A 12,324-nucleotide genomic window follows, 5' to 3' on the forward strand; every position below is an offset into this window, starting at 1 on the left:
TCAGTATATGGAAGGAGGGAGAGGAGTAATCCAGTTTTGTGAGCTATCTCCCATCATACCCTGCTTCAGTTTAGGCCATGCTGAAGGATTAGATATAGGAGCCTGTACACACCCTGCAGCCGGTCGTACAGCAATGTGCCCCGCTGTACAGCAATGTGCCCCGCTGTACAGCAATGTGCCCGCTGCCCCCGCCGGTGCGGCACTAACTGCCGTTTCTTCCTATTCCTCCTCCCTCTGCTGCTTTCACTATAGAGATATGTCACTAGTAACAGCCAAACTAGGACACAGGGCGGGTCACTACATAGAGTGACACTGCTGTCCACCAATCAGCGGGCTGCACCTGCTGAGCTGAGTGGGCGGAGATCAGAAGGAACCAATGAGCACAGGCGAGGGGCGGGGATCAGCGGGACAACAACACTCGGGCTGCGTGACAGCGGCTGTAGACCAGAGCGGTCTGCGGAGCTGGAGATAGTAGGACCGGTCTGTGCTTACCGGCGGCGGCGGGACAGTGCGGGACACAGTACAGGTGACGTGTGTGATTATCACTGTGTGTAACATGTCTCCATTCACAAGTCTGTTATTACTATGACTGCACAGTGTCCGTGTGTGTACAAGTCACTATAGAGGAAAGAGTTGTGGAAACTAGCAGGAAACTCATTGAAAGTGATAGAAAGTCGCAGAGAAGCCGCAGTGTGAGGTTTCAGGCCACTGGTGATGTTCTGGGGTGTTATGTTATGTTGGGAGCTTTGGCTGTTTTGGGGGTTGCAGGATTTTGGCTACTGATATTTGTAGGGGATGTGCGAAACGCTCGTCGTGGCGTAAAATCCATGAGGTCAGGATCCCACCGCGAGATACTGACGCTGCGTATTGTCACAGCGCAAGGAAACGCAGCGCCGTACGATTCCAGGTCCGCAGACGGGATCTATAGAGCTCTCATCCCACGGGGGTTTTATTTTATTTTTTTAAGTCTGTGTAAACTGACCTACCGTGCGTTTTTTTGTTTGTTTTTTAATATTTACCATGTGAATTTTTTCTGCACTTTTTTTTTTATTTTTTTTTTTTTTAACTATATACCCCACAGACCTGAATGAGATGAGGAAAATCCACAGATAAAAAAAAAATTAAAAATAATTTAATCCGCACATGAGGTTATAAATAGTTTTATCAAAGCGAAGTAACAGAAAATTTCCAAAACAGCCTTTTTTTATTTTTTTTTTTAGAAAACATCCTACGCAAAAGAGACACAAACTGCAGCTGAAAAAATATGATAGAAACGCAAAAAAAAATGCAATGAAAAAACACAACTAATGTAATTTAGCTGATAGGTACAAAAAGTCTCCCCAGAAGCTCCATGTGTGAACACGGCCGAAAAGGGCGAGAAAGTGGAGTTCTATAACAAATAGAACTTTCCATTTTAAACTTCGTCACCATTTTTTTTTTCAACACAAACGACTGCGACTCTTTTCTTAACTTTTTCTTACACTTCTCTGTTTTGAAGACTTGCGGAACGTGATCCGCGTCTCCGGTGTCTTCCGCCTCCTCGCTGGCGCTCCCCGTGTGGGGTCTGCTAGAATCGGTGTCTTCTAAATAATGTTTTCATTTACGTTATTAAGTTAATGCCCCACTCCAGAGATGTTTTTTTTTCTCTGCTTTATGTTTTGGATCATTGTCTTGTTGGAAGACAAATCTCCGTCCCAGTCTCGGGACTTTTGCAGACTCCAACAGGTTTTCTTCAAGAATGCTCCTGTATTTGGCTCCATCCATCTTCCCAGCAATTTTAATCATCTTCCCTGTCCCTGCTGAAGAAAAGCAGGCCCGAAACATGATGCTGCCACCACCATGTTTGACAGTGGGGATGGTGTGTTCAGGTGATGAGCTTTGTTGCTTTTATGCCAAGGATATCTGCTTCTAATCTAAAAGGTGCTTTACACGCTGTGACATCGCTACCGATATATCGTCGGGGTCACGTCGTTAGTGACTCACATCCGGTGCCAGTGACACCAAGGAGCAACGATCGAAAAATCGTTCAAAAATGGTGATCGTTGACACATCGCTCCTTTCCTTAATATCGTTGCTGCCACAGGTACGATGTTGTTCGTCGTTCCTGCGGCAGCACACATCGCTATGTGTGACACCGCAGGAGCGAGGAACGTCTCCTTACCTGCGTCCACCGGCAATGCGGAAGGAAGGAGGTGGGCGGGATGTTACGTCCCGCTCATCTCCGCCCCTCCGCTTCTATTGGCCGGCCGCTTAGTGACGCCGCAGTGATGTTGCTATGACGCCGAACGCACCTTCCCCTTGAGGGAGGGATTGTTTGGCGGTCACAGCGATGTCGCTGACCAGGTATGTGCGTGTAATGCTGCTGTAGCGAGCACCAAATGTCGCACGAACGACGGGGGCGGGTGCTATCGCGCTTGACATCGCTAGCAATCGCTAGCGATGTCGCAGCGTGTAAAGCACCCTTAAGGCTATGTGCCCATGGGACAATGTACCCGTGGATATATCCGCAGGTACGTCTGCAGGTTTCCCGCAGCTGGTTCCAGGAATCCGCAGCTATCCATTGCTGCGGGATTCCAGCGAAATATCTGTGGTAAATCTGCGGACATTTGTGCGACTTACCTGTGGAATTCCCGCCCTCTAGCTCAATAGTGGAGAGGCGGGACATCCCTAGATATTTCCGCAGGAATAATTGACATGCAGTTATGTGCGGCTGCGGGACATCCGCAGCATATTCCACAGCCGTACATACCGCAGCACGGACACAGACACTCCCTATGTCCCATAGGATAACATGGGGAGTGTCTGTACTTGCTAAAACCTGCGGATTTATCTAGAAAATCCAGATAAATCCACAGGTTTTCCAAAGCAAAATCCGTGGGTACAGAGTCCCATGGGCACATAGCCTAAGTCCCCTGCCCCTTGTCTTATACTCACCCTCTGGCATCTTCATCTACATCTTCTGTCGCTGTCGCTCCCGTTGATCTTTTATAGTTTGTGACCTGCAGGCAGCTAGATTGTCTCACAACTCAATGTAAAGGGGGCTTTACACACAGCAACATCGATAACAATGCAATAACGAGATGTCGCTGGGGTCACGGAATTCGTGACGCACATCCGGCCTCGTTAGCGACGTCGTTGCATGTATCACTTACCAGCGACCGCGAACGATCCGAAAAGTGCCCAAAATCGTTGGTTGTTGACACGTTGTTCTTTTCCCAAAAATCATTGCTCAATTGGTACGCAGGTTGTTTGTCATTCCTGAGGCAGCACACATCGCTACGTGTGACACCCCAGGAAAGAGGACCAACACTGTACCTGCGTCCTCCGGCAACGAGGTGGGAGTGACGTTCATGCGGCTGCTCTCCACCCCTCCACTTCTATCGGTGGCCCGCTGTGTGACAGCGCACGAACCGCCCCCTTAAAAAAGAGTTTGTTCGGCGGCCACAGCGACATCGTTAGGAAGGTAAGTTGGTGTGACACGTACCGGCGATATTGTTCGCCACGGGCAGCGATTCGCCCGTGACGCACGAACAACGGGGGCGGGTGCGATCGCTAGCGATGTCGCTGCGTGTAAAGCGGCCTTTAGGTTATGTGCCCACGTTGCGTTTTTATGTGCAGAAAATCTGCACATAAAAATGCATGTTTTGGCAGGAAAAAAAGCAGCTGGAAAAAATGCTCATGGTTTATTGTATTTGCATTTTTTCTCATACTTTTTTTCATGCTTCTTGTTGTTTGTTTTTAGTCATGGCGACCGCGGGGGTTCAGGCACTGTATCCCTGCACTCACCACTGGATCTTCGGCTGATGTTACAGCCGTGACCCGGCTCTCTCTGCTCGGAGCGGTGCCCATGCCCCTCCCAGCAATTTATCCCTCCTGAATGCTGCGATCAGTGCCATCCTGAATGTTGCGATCAGTGCCATCCTAAATGCTGCGATCAGTGCCATCCTGAATGCTGCGATCAGTGCCATCCTGAATGCTGCGATCAGTGCCTTCCTGAATGTTGCGATCAGTGCCATCCTGAATGCTGCGATCAGTGCCATCCTGAATGTTGCGATCAGTGCCATCCTGAATGCTGCGATCAGTGCCATCCTGAATGCTGCGATCAGTGCCATCCTGAATGCTGCGATCAGTGCCATCCTGAATGCTGCGATCAGTGCCATCCTGAATGTTGCGATCAGTGCCATCCTGAATGTTGCGATCAGTGCCATCCTGAATGTTGCGATCAGTGCCATCCTGAATGCTGCGATCAGTGCCATCCTGAATGCTGCGATCAGTGCCATCCTGAATGCTGCGATCAGTGCCATCCTGAATGCTGCGATCAGTGCCTTCCTGAATGCTGCGATCAGTGCCTTCCTGAATGCTGCCATCAGTGCAATCACTGTATTCTCAAGAGGCAGGGAGAAAAATCACCTACCTCTCCCTGGTGATAGGGTCCCTGTAATGCGATCACAGGAAGCTGATCGCTGCCATGGTAACCCTGGGTCGTCACCATTATGACCCCGGGCTACTGAGGTACGGATCGCCTCACAGACCAGGGCACCTACGTCACCGGATTTCCCTCCAGCAAGGTCCTGCAATGAAAACTGTGAGGCCTAGGTGCAGGGAACCCTGATGACGTCACTAGGTGAAGCGAGTTCTTGCCAGCGGATTTGCAGGAAGCCCCGGTGATCTGCCGGCATGAACTCGATTCACCTTGTGACGTCACCGGAGTTCCCTACAGCAAGGTCCTGCGGTAAAGACCCCAAGATGAGGAAATGGCTGCAGGAACCCCAGTGACCTCAAACAAGCATATAAAAACGCACAAAAAAAGCGACGTCTGCATTACACATGCGTTGTTTCCTGCGTTTTTCACTGACTCCATTGAAGTTAATTGGTGAAATAAGCAAGAAAAAAACGCAGAAACAATTGACATGTTGCTTCTTATTTTAGCAACAAAAACTGCAAGGAAAAAAGAAGCAACGAGTGCACAGCAAGTCAGGATTCTCATAGACTTTGCTGGGATACATTTTTATTGCTGTTATTGATTAAAAGAAGCAAGGAAAAATGCATGAAGCAAAAGCAACGTGGACACAAGGCCTAAATCTAGGAGAGCCTTAAGTGGGCTTTACACACAACTGCATTGCTAACGAGATGTCGCTGGGGTCACGGAATTCGTGATGTACATCCAGCCTCGTTAGCGACGTCGTTGCGTGTGAAACGTACGAACGACCGCCAACGATCAAAAATACTTACCTAATTATTGATCGTTGACGCGTCGTTCTAATCCCAAATATCGTTGCTCGTTCAGGACGCAGGTTGTTCGTCGTTCCTGAGGCAGCACACATCGCCACGTGTGACACCCCAGGAAAGAGGACCAACACCGTACCTGCGTCCTCCGGCACCAAGGTGGGAGTCACTTTCAGCTGCTCTCCGTTCCTCCGCTTCAATTGTACGCCTGCCATGTGACGTCGCTGTGACGCCGCACGAACCACCCGCTTAGAAAGGAGGCGGTTCGCCGTCCACAGCGACGTCGCTAGGCAGGTAAGTAGAGTGTGACGGGTACTAGCAATATTGTGCGCCACGGGCAGCGATTTGGCCGTGACGCACAAACGATGGGGGCGGGTACGCTCGCTAGCGATGTCACAGCGTGTAAAGCCCCCTTAACTGTCATAGACTTTTATGGAGACCTTGTGATGTAACTTCTGACTCCCATCCAGTCAGAATTTATGAGCAAAGATGGTGCCTTGGGATCGGAGCCGTGCCGGTAAAAGGTGAAGCCGCCGGAAGGTGAGTATATTACTAGGGGTAGAAAGCACCTCTCCAGCATTGAAAAAAATCCAACACGCTGGAGTGCTGCTGTAAAAGGCTTCTTTGATTTGGGCAGTTCCAACTTATTACAAAGTATCACAAATGATCCCCTGCGGGGGCCTCAGGTGAGCGGCTGTGATCCAAAAGGAAGCCTGGCAGCTCTCCCTACTTCACGGATCAGTCGCATTTCACAATCAGTGTATGGGCCATGTGTCTCCTGGCCCGGACTAATAGTATAATAGGCATATACTGTATAAGGCTACTAGTTCAGGTCAGAAGACCAGCGGTTGGTCCAGAACTCTCGGCCCATAGGTGGACCGTGAAATGCGGATATGTGAAGCTTAATGAGTTTTTTTGGTTTTCTTCCCCGTCTGAAGTTTGTTTTTAAAAATACAAACCTGGTTCTACTCACCCTCCCGGGTCCAGCGTTACATCTCCGCTGCTACTCCTGGTGCCTGTTATTCTCTGTACCGCCAACATCGTGTCACCAATGCTACCGCCAATAATTGAACTCAGCCGGACTTCCTAAGGTGACACAATCTGCTGAGAGGGGATAAGATGGGACAATCCCTTTAATTGTATATGCATGCTGAGGGTTTTTTTTTTTTAAAGAGCTTTTCAAACTGGGCAAAACCTCCTCTAAAGGCCACTTTACACGGTGTGATATCGGTCCCGATATCGCTAGCGTGCATACCCGCCCCCATCAGTTGTGCGACACAGGCAAATCGCTGCCCGTGGAGCACAACATCGCCCGGACCCGTCACACTACTTACCTGCCCTGCGACGTCGCTGTGACCGGCGAACCGCCTCCTTTCTAAGGGCGCGGTCCATGCGGCGTCACAGCGACGTCAGTAAGCGGCCGCCAAATCAAAGCGGAGGGGCGGAGATGAGCGGTACGTAACATCCCGCCCACCTTCTTCCTTCCGCATTGTGGGCGGCGGCAGGTAAGGTGAGGTTCCTCGTTCCTGCGGTGTCACACGGGGCGATGTGTGCTGCCGCAGGAGCGACGAACTACATCGTACACGCTGCAGCAGTGATATTTGAGAAGGGACCCCCATGTCACCGATGAGCGATTTAGGTGTCACACGCAATGACATCACTAATGCGGCTGGATGTGCGTCTCAAATTCCGTGACCCCAACAACATCGCATTAGCGATGTCGTAGCGTGTAAAGTGGCCTTAAGGCTGCTTTCAGACATCCGATTTTTGCCGTCAGGCACAATACGACGCTTTGCGACAAAAACACATCTGCCGGATGCGTTTTTTGCCTCATAGACTTGTATTAGCGCCGGATTGTGCCGCATGGCCTCGCGTTTGATCCGGTTTTTGCCAAATCCGGCGACATTTGTCAGTCCGACTGCCGGAAAGGACGCAGAGTTTAACGTTTTTCTCCAACGGCAAAAAAACAGAGAGCGCCGGATGCGGCACTGTGCGGCACGGTGTATAATGTAAGTGTATGGGCGCCAGATCGGGCAGCATGCGGCAAACATCAGAATCATGTGCCGCATCCGGTTTTTCACTCCTGAGCATGCCCAGAAGTGTTATAAATTCTTTTCTGGTCAGAAAATTCTCTCTCACTCTCTTGTTATTTTTCTATATCCACGTTCTGAGGAAAATCTGGATCTGTCAAAAAAACTGATCCGGTGCACCAGGCACACACCGGATTGAGCCTGACGGCAAAAACCGGATGTGTGAAAGTACCCTTAGGCTACATTCCCACAATCCGTATTTGTTGAGATTTTGATGTTGCAAAATATCTGTTTACTTGCGTTTTTTTTCCATTGCATTTTTATGTCTTTTTTTTACATACATTTTTATTTAATTTTTTTTACGCTTTTTATTTATTTTTTGTCTTTGGTGTGTCATCCTTTAAATAAAGCTGCTTTGTTTTTGAAACTTCCTGGTGCTGACATTCTTAGCCGAAGATTCCACGCGTGTTTGATGCACTAGTAACTAGTGTTGAGCGCAACCGGACTGGAAAATTCCGGATCCGCGCGGTTTCAGCGGTAGATCCGGGTCCGACCCAGATGCGGGATTCCGGGTGCACGATCCGGATTCGGCAATAATGTGGTTTTTTTGGTTTTTTTTTCTCCCCCTCTCGCTCTCTCGCTCGTCCCGGATTCCGCTCCTCATTGTCATATATTGGCCCGGATTCAAGATTGGATCTCGGACTTCCTTGTCAACCCGCCACTGATCCGCCGGACTATTAGCAATCCGCTCAACTTTACTAGTAACGTGTGCGTTTTTTCATCTGCGGATATTCACATCTAATACAAGTCTATGGGAAAATTCTGGCATAACTGAGAATACCCACAAGAGAAATTTGACATGCTGCGGATTGGAAAAACTCCCTGCAGCTGAGCGTACACAGCGTAAAAAAGAAGCCCAGTGGGCAGGAGGTTTCTATGAAGCCTATCCACTTCACTGGAACTGTAAGACGCTGCGTTTGTGACGCAGTGAAGAAAAGTAACATTCCTGCGGTCCCGGTGCGGCGCCGCTGACTCATAGGTGACAGATCCACATTACAGCCGTGATTGTATGAGCTGGCTTTTATATTAGGCGGGATCTCATTTTACTGTTTCTGTTATTACAAGTGTTTTTGTTACTAGTCCTGTAATTAAAACCACAGAAATGAGCAGGAACAGCTGTAGGTAGAAGTGTAATGTGTAGGTGATCATTCACACTGTGGCCATTAACAGACAGGAGCGAGGATAAAAACAAAAGAGTCAGTCCCCTGCAGTAAGGAGATAAATAGTAATAATACATAGGGCACTTAGGTGACTTTATTTTGTTCATAAGGGTACTTTCACACTTGCGTTTATTTCCTTCCGTTACAATCCGCCCTTTTGGAAAACAGCGGAATCCGTTAACGGATTCCGCTGTTTCCCATAGACTTGTATGGATGACGGATTGTACCAAAAGGACCTGCGTTGCTTCCGCTGGGCGACGCTCCGTTGCTTCCGCCCAGCGGGAGGAACGCAGCATGTAACGTTATTTTGAGCAGCGGAATCCTCTGGATTTCACTGCGCATGCTCTTTTTTTTTTTTTTAAATCAAACTTTATTTTGGCTCGCGGTGGCCGAACGTTCAGCTGAGCGCCCGGCCGCCGGCAAGTCACAGCCCTCAGCTGAGCGCCCGCCCGCCGGCATGCCCGGGCGCCGGCAAGTGACAGCGCTCAGCTGATCACCCGGCGGCCGGCTGCAGGGAGCGATCAGCTGATCACCCGGCGGCCGGCTGCAGGGAGCGATCAGCTGATCACCCGGCGGCCGGCTGCTGGGAGCGATCAGCTGATCACCCGGCGGCCGGCTACTGGGAGCGATCAGCTGATCACCCGGCGGCCGGCTACTGGGAGCGATCAGCTGATCACCCGGCGGCCGGCTACTGGGAGCGATCAGCTGATCACCCGGCGGCCGGCTGCTGGGAGCGATCAGCTGATCACCCGGCGGCCGGCTACTGGGAGCGATCAGCTGATCACCCGGCGGCCGGCTACTGGGAGCGATCAGCTGATCGTTCACAATAGTCTGCCGCTGGTAAAAAAAAAAAAAAAAATCAAAGCGAATTGCGTTGTTTTGCAGCATCCGTTGCATCCGTTGTGCCACTATATGCAACACATCCGTTGCATCCGTTACACAACGCAATGCAACGGATGCCGTTCAACGCAAGTGTGAAAGTACCCTAAGCGCATAAAAATCATCCCACCATGACGAGGTGTATCTAATCAGGATGGCCCCTAACTCTTATAGCCCTATAACTAGATATAATAGTGTAGATCACCACTGAGAGAGAGCCTCGGACTCTGTGTTCATATTGTGTCTTCATAGGAATGGCCGTCAGCCATGAGGTGCGGAGAGAGGAACAAGCTTTATCCTGTACGTCAGTGATCTGTATGACATTTGCATTTTGGCGTTAGATACAAGGCAGTGATTGGGGCATTGTCAGTGTGTGGTCAGCACTAGGGGGGCATCTTTGGGGGCTGCTTTCTTTATCTATGTGGTGAAATAAACTGCAATCAGTGTAAGGCTGCTTTCACACATCCGGTTTTTGCTGAGCGGCACAAAACGGCACTTTGCAGAAAAAATGCAACCGTTTTTTTTTGCCGCCGGTTGTGTTTTTTTCTGCATAGACTTGTATTAGCACCGTATTGTGCCGCATGGCCTTGCATTGCGTCTGTTTTTTGCCGGATGCGGCATATTTAGCCCATGCGGCGGCCGGATGGAATGTTGCCTGGCACGTTTTGTGTGGCGATCCGGCGCGATGCGGCGCGATTTACAATGCAAGCCTATGGACACTGGATGCGGCGTCCTGTTCCAAAAACCGCATCCGGCCACCAGATGCGTTTTTTTGCACTGCGCATGCTCAGTATCAAGCCGCATCCGTCAAAAAACGGACGGGCTGCATGGAAAAACATGCAACGGATCCGTTTGTTTCGCCGCATCTGTTGCATAGGTTTTTGAGCTGGATTGAGCCGCACTGCAAAAACCGGATGTGTGAAAGCAGCTTAAGGCTGTATACACACGTGGCAGCTTTCTTGGAGACATTTCTCGCTGGTGTCCTCTTCTGAAGTTTATGGAAATCTTGCACCTTCTGAAGAAAGCAACTCATATACACGTAAGGAAGGGATCTAGCCGAAATGATGAAATGATCCCCAACAGCTGACACTTCAACCTCCCATGTATATGCACTGTTCCCAGGGCTGAGCGTGCATGTATTCTCAGAGGGAACGAGCCACCTCTGCCAGCTGCCCATCCCCTGATCTGTACAGTGCTTACTGCTGTCACACCGGAAATACTTCTGTAATAACGGCTCACATATTGCCGTACGTAACTTCCTGATCTAACCTAAACTCCGCTCTTTACTGTCTGCAAAGATCTCCCACCACAGGAGGTGGAGCTGTGGCATCAGTCGAAAGTGGGACCTCTAATTCTCATCGAAATGAATGGCAGCTATGGGAAAAGTACTACAAGAAGATGCCCTTTTGATCCGTTCTCTTTAAATTGTCTTCCAAATGGGGCTGCCAATCTAAATTCCCTATGAGGGTATCTTTACAGTGTAGGAGGAAACGCAGACAATCGTTGTGCAGAGGTAGCCTTTGGTCAGATCTACCCCCAGGACCCCTTCATTGTGAGCCAACAGTCATAGCCACTGTACCACCATACTTCCTTGACTGATTTTTGGAGGAATCCATAATTTGGGTCCAAAAAAGCATTAGAAAACTCAACCTAATCATAATGCTATCAGTTTTCTGATCATAAATATGTAGCAGAGCTGAGTTTGCTGTTTATTTGTGCCTTGTAATGTCTATAATCATGAGCGTACATTTCACTTGAATTGTTGGTATCTCCCAGTAATCTGATGTGTTGAGGCTGACAGTCTCGTGGCCATCCATTCTTGGGATGGTAATAACAGAAACACTAGGACAGGATTGGTAGATGTTGCGCACACGGCCTATTTATTAGGGTGCTTTCGCCTGTGGGGAGCTGAACCATCCTGGCTGCGACATCATCCGCCGCAGAGGACAGCACCCGCAGCGGCGGCTAATCCCTGGCTGCGTACCACATGTGGTGTCACGAGACAACAACTCCCAACATCCTCAACCCCTTCATCCTTCTCCACTTTCCCTTTCGTGGACACCTCAGGGTCACGAAACCAGGCAGGGCTACCCGTGACACCCCCTGACCCTCACCGGCCCAGTGACGAGTATTCCTAAGACCCAGTGGGGTGCTCCACATTCCTCTCCCTGTTCAGTGGTCCCGTTGGGTCTTCTGTCTAAATCTCCTGCAAAACGGATTTCGGTCATATGCGGCCATGGGGTCATTGACTATAATGGTGCAGATGGAGTCACCCTGTTCTCGGTCGTGCACCATTTTTGGAAGTATACGCTTAGTGGAGGCGGACACGCAGACCTAGCAGACTGCGTTCTCTGATGTTCTCCTCCAGTAAAGGTATACTCCCGAAAATGGTGCACAACAGAGAACAGGGTGACTCCATCTGCACCATTATAGTCAGTGCTCCTGTAGGTGCATGCATCAGAAACCCATTTTGCGGGGGATTGGCTGGAAGCCCTGATGGGACCACTGATCAGGGAGAGCGATGCAGTGTGAATGTGGCCTTAGGATAAGACGTGTATGATGCTCGCTGAGTCTGCACGTATGTGCAGGTATGTGAGGGTGCATTGTCATTGGCGAAGCTCACCCCCCCAATTATGCAGGTAAAAATAAACATTTTTTCCCAACTTAATGCACAAATACCATTATTCGGTCAGGTTTTCGGGCTGCGTTCACACATTCAGGATTTTTTTGTTACCAGGTGATACATTTTTTTCGGCTGTATCTCAGGCTTCATTCAGACGTCCGTGTTCCTATATCTACAGGGTGGTTCCCATATCCGGGAAACACTGGTGTGTGGAGAAATGACTGACCTGTATCCAGAGCTGAGATTCCTAATCTACTTGCATCACTTTTACCAATGAATCAGGGTAAATAATAGGGCAGAAGTGGAAGGACGGGTTTATCGGGAGTCATCCTGTCTTAAGAGGATG

At 49.6% G+C, this 12,324-nt stretch overlaps 1 protein-coding gene across 1 annotated transcript in view; it reads left to right on the forward strand.

Moving 5' to 3' along the window:
• Positions 1-445: 445 nt before the first annotated feature.
• The window catches only part of SLC46A3 (solute carrier family 46 member 3), a 61,567-nt gene continuing 49,688 nt past the window's right edge, over positions 446-12,324 (forward strand). Inside the window, exon 1 of the mRNA XM_075334620.1 lies at positions 446-526. The gene's annotated coding sequence lies outside the window, so the exon portion shown is untranslated. The remainder of the gene's footprint in view (positions 527-12,324) is intronic.

Source organism: Anomaloglossus baeobatrachus, chromosome 2 (genome assembly GCF_048569485.1).
Source record: "Anomaloglossus baeobatrachus isolate aAnoBae1 chromosome 2, aAnoBae1.hap1, whole genome shotgun sequence".
Lineage (NCBI taxonomy): Eukaryota > Metazoa > Chordata > Amphibia > Anura > Aromobatidae > Anomaloglossus > Anomaloglossus baeobatrachus.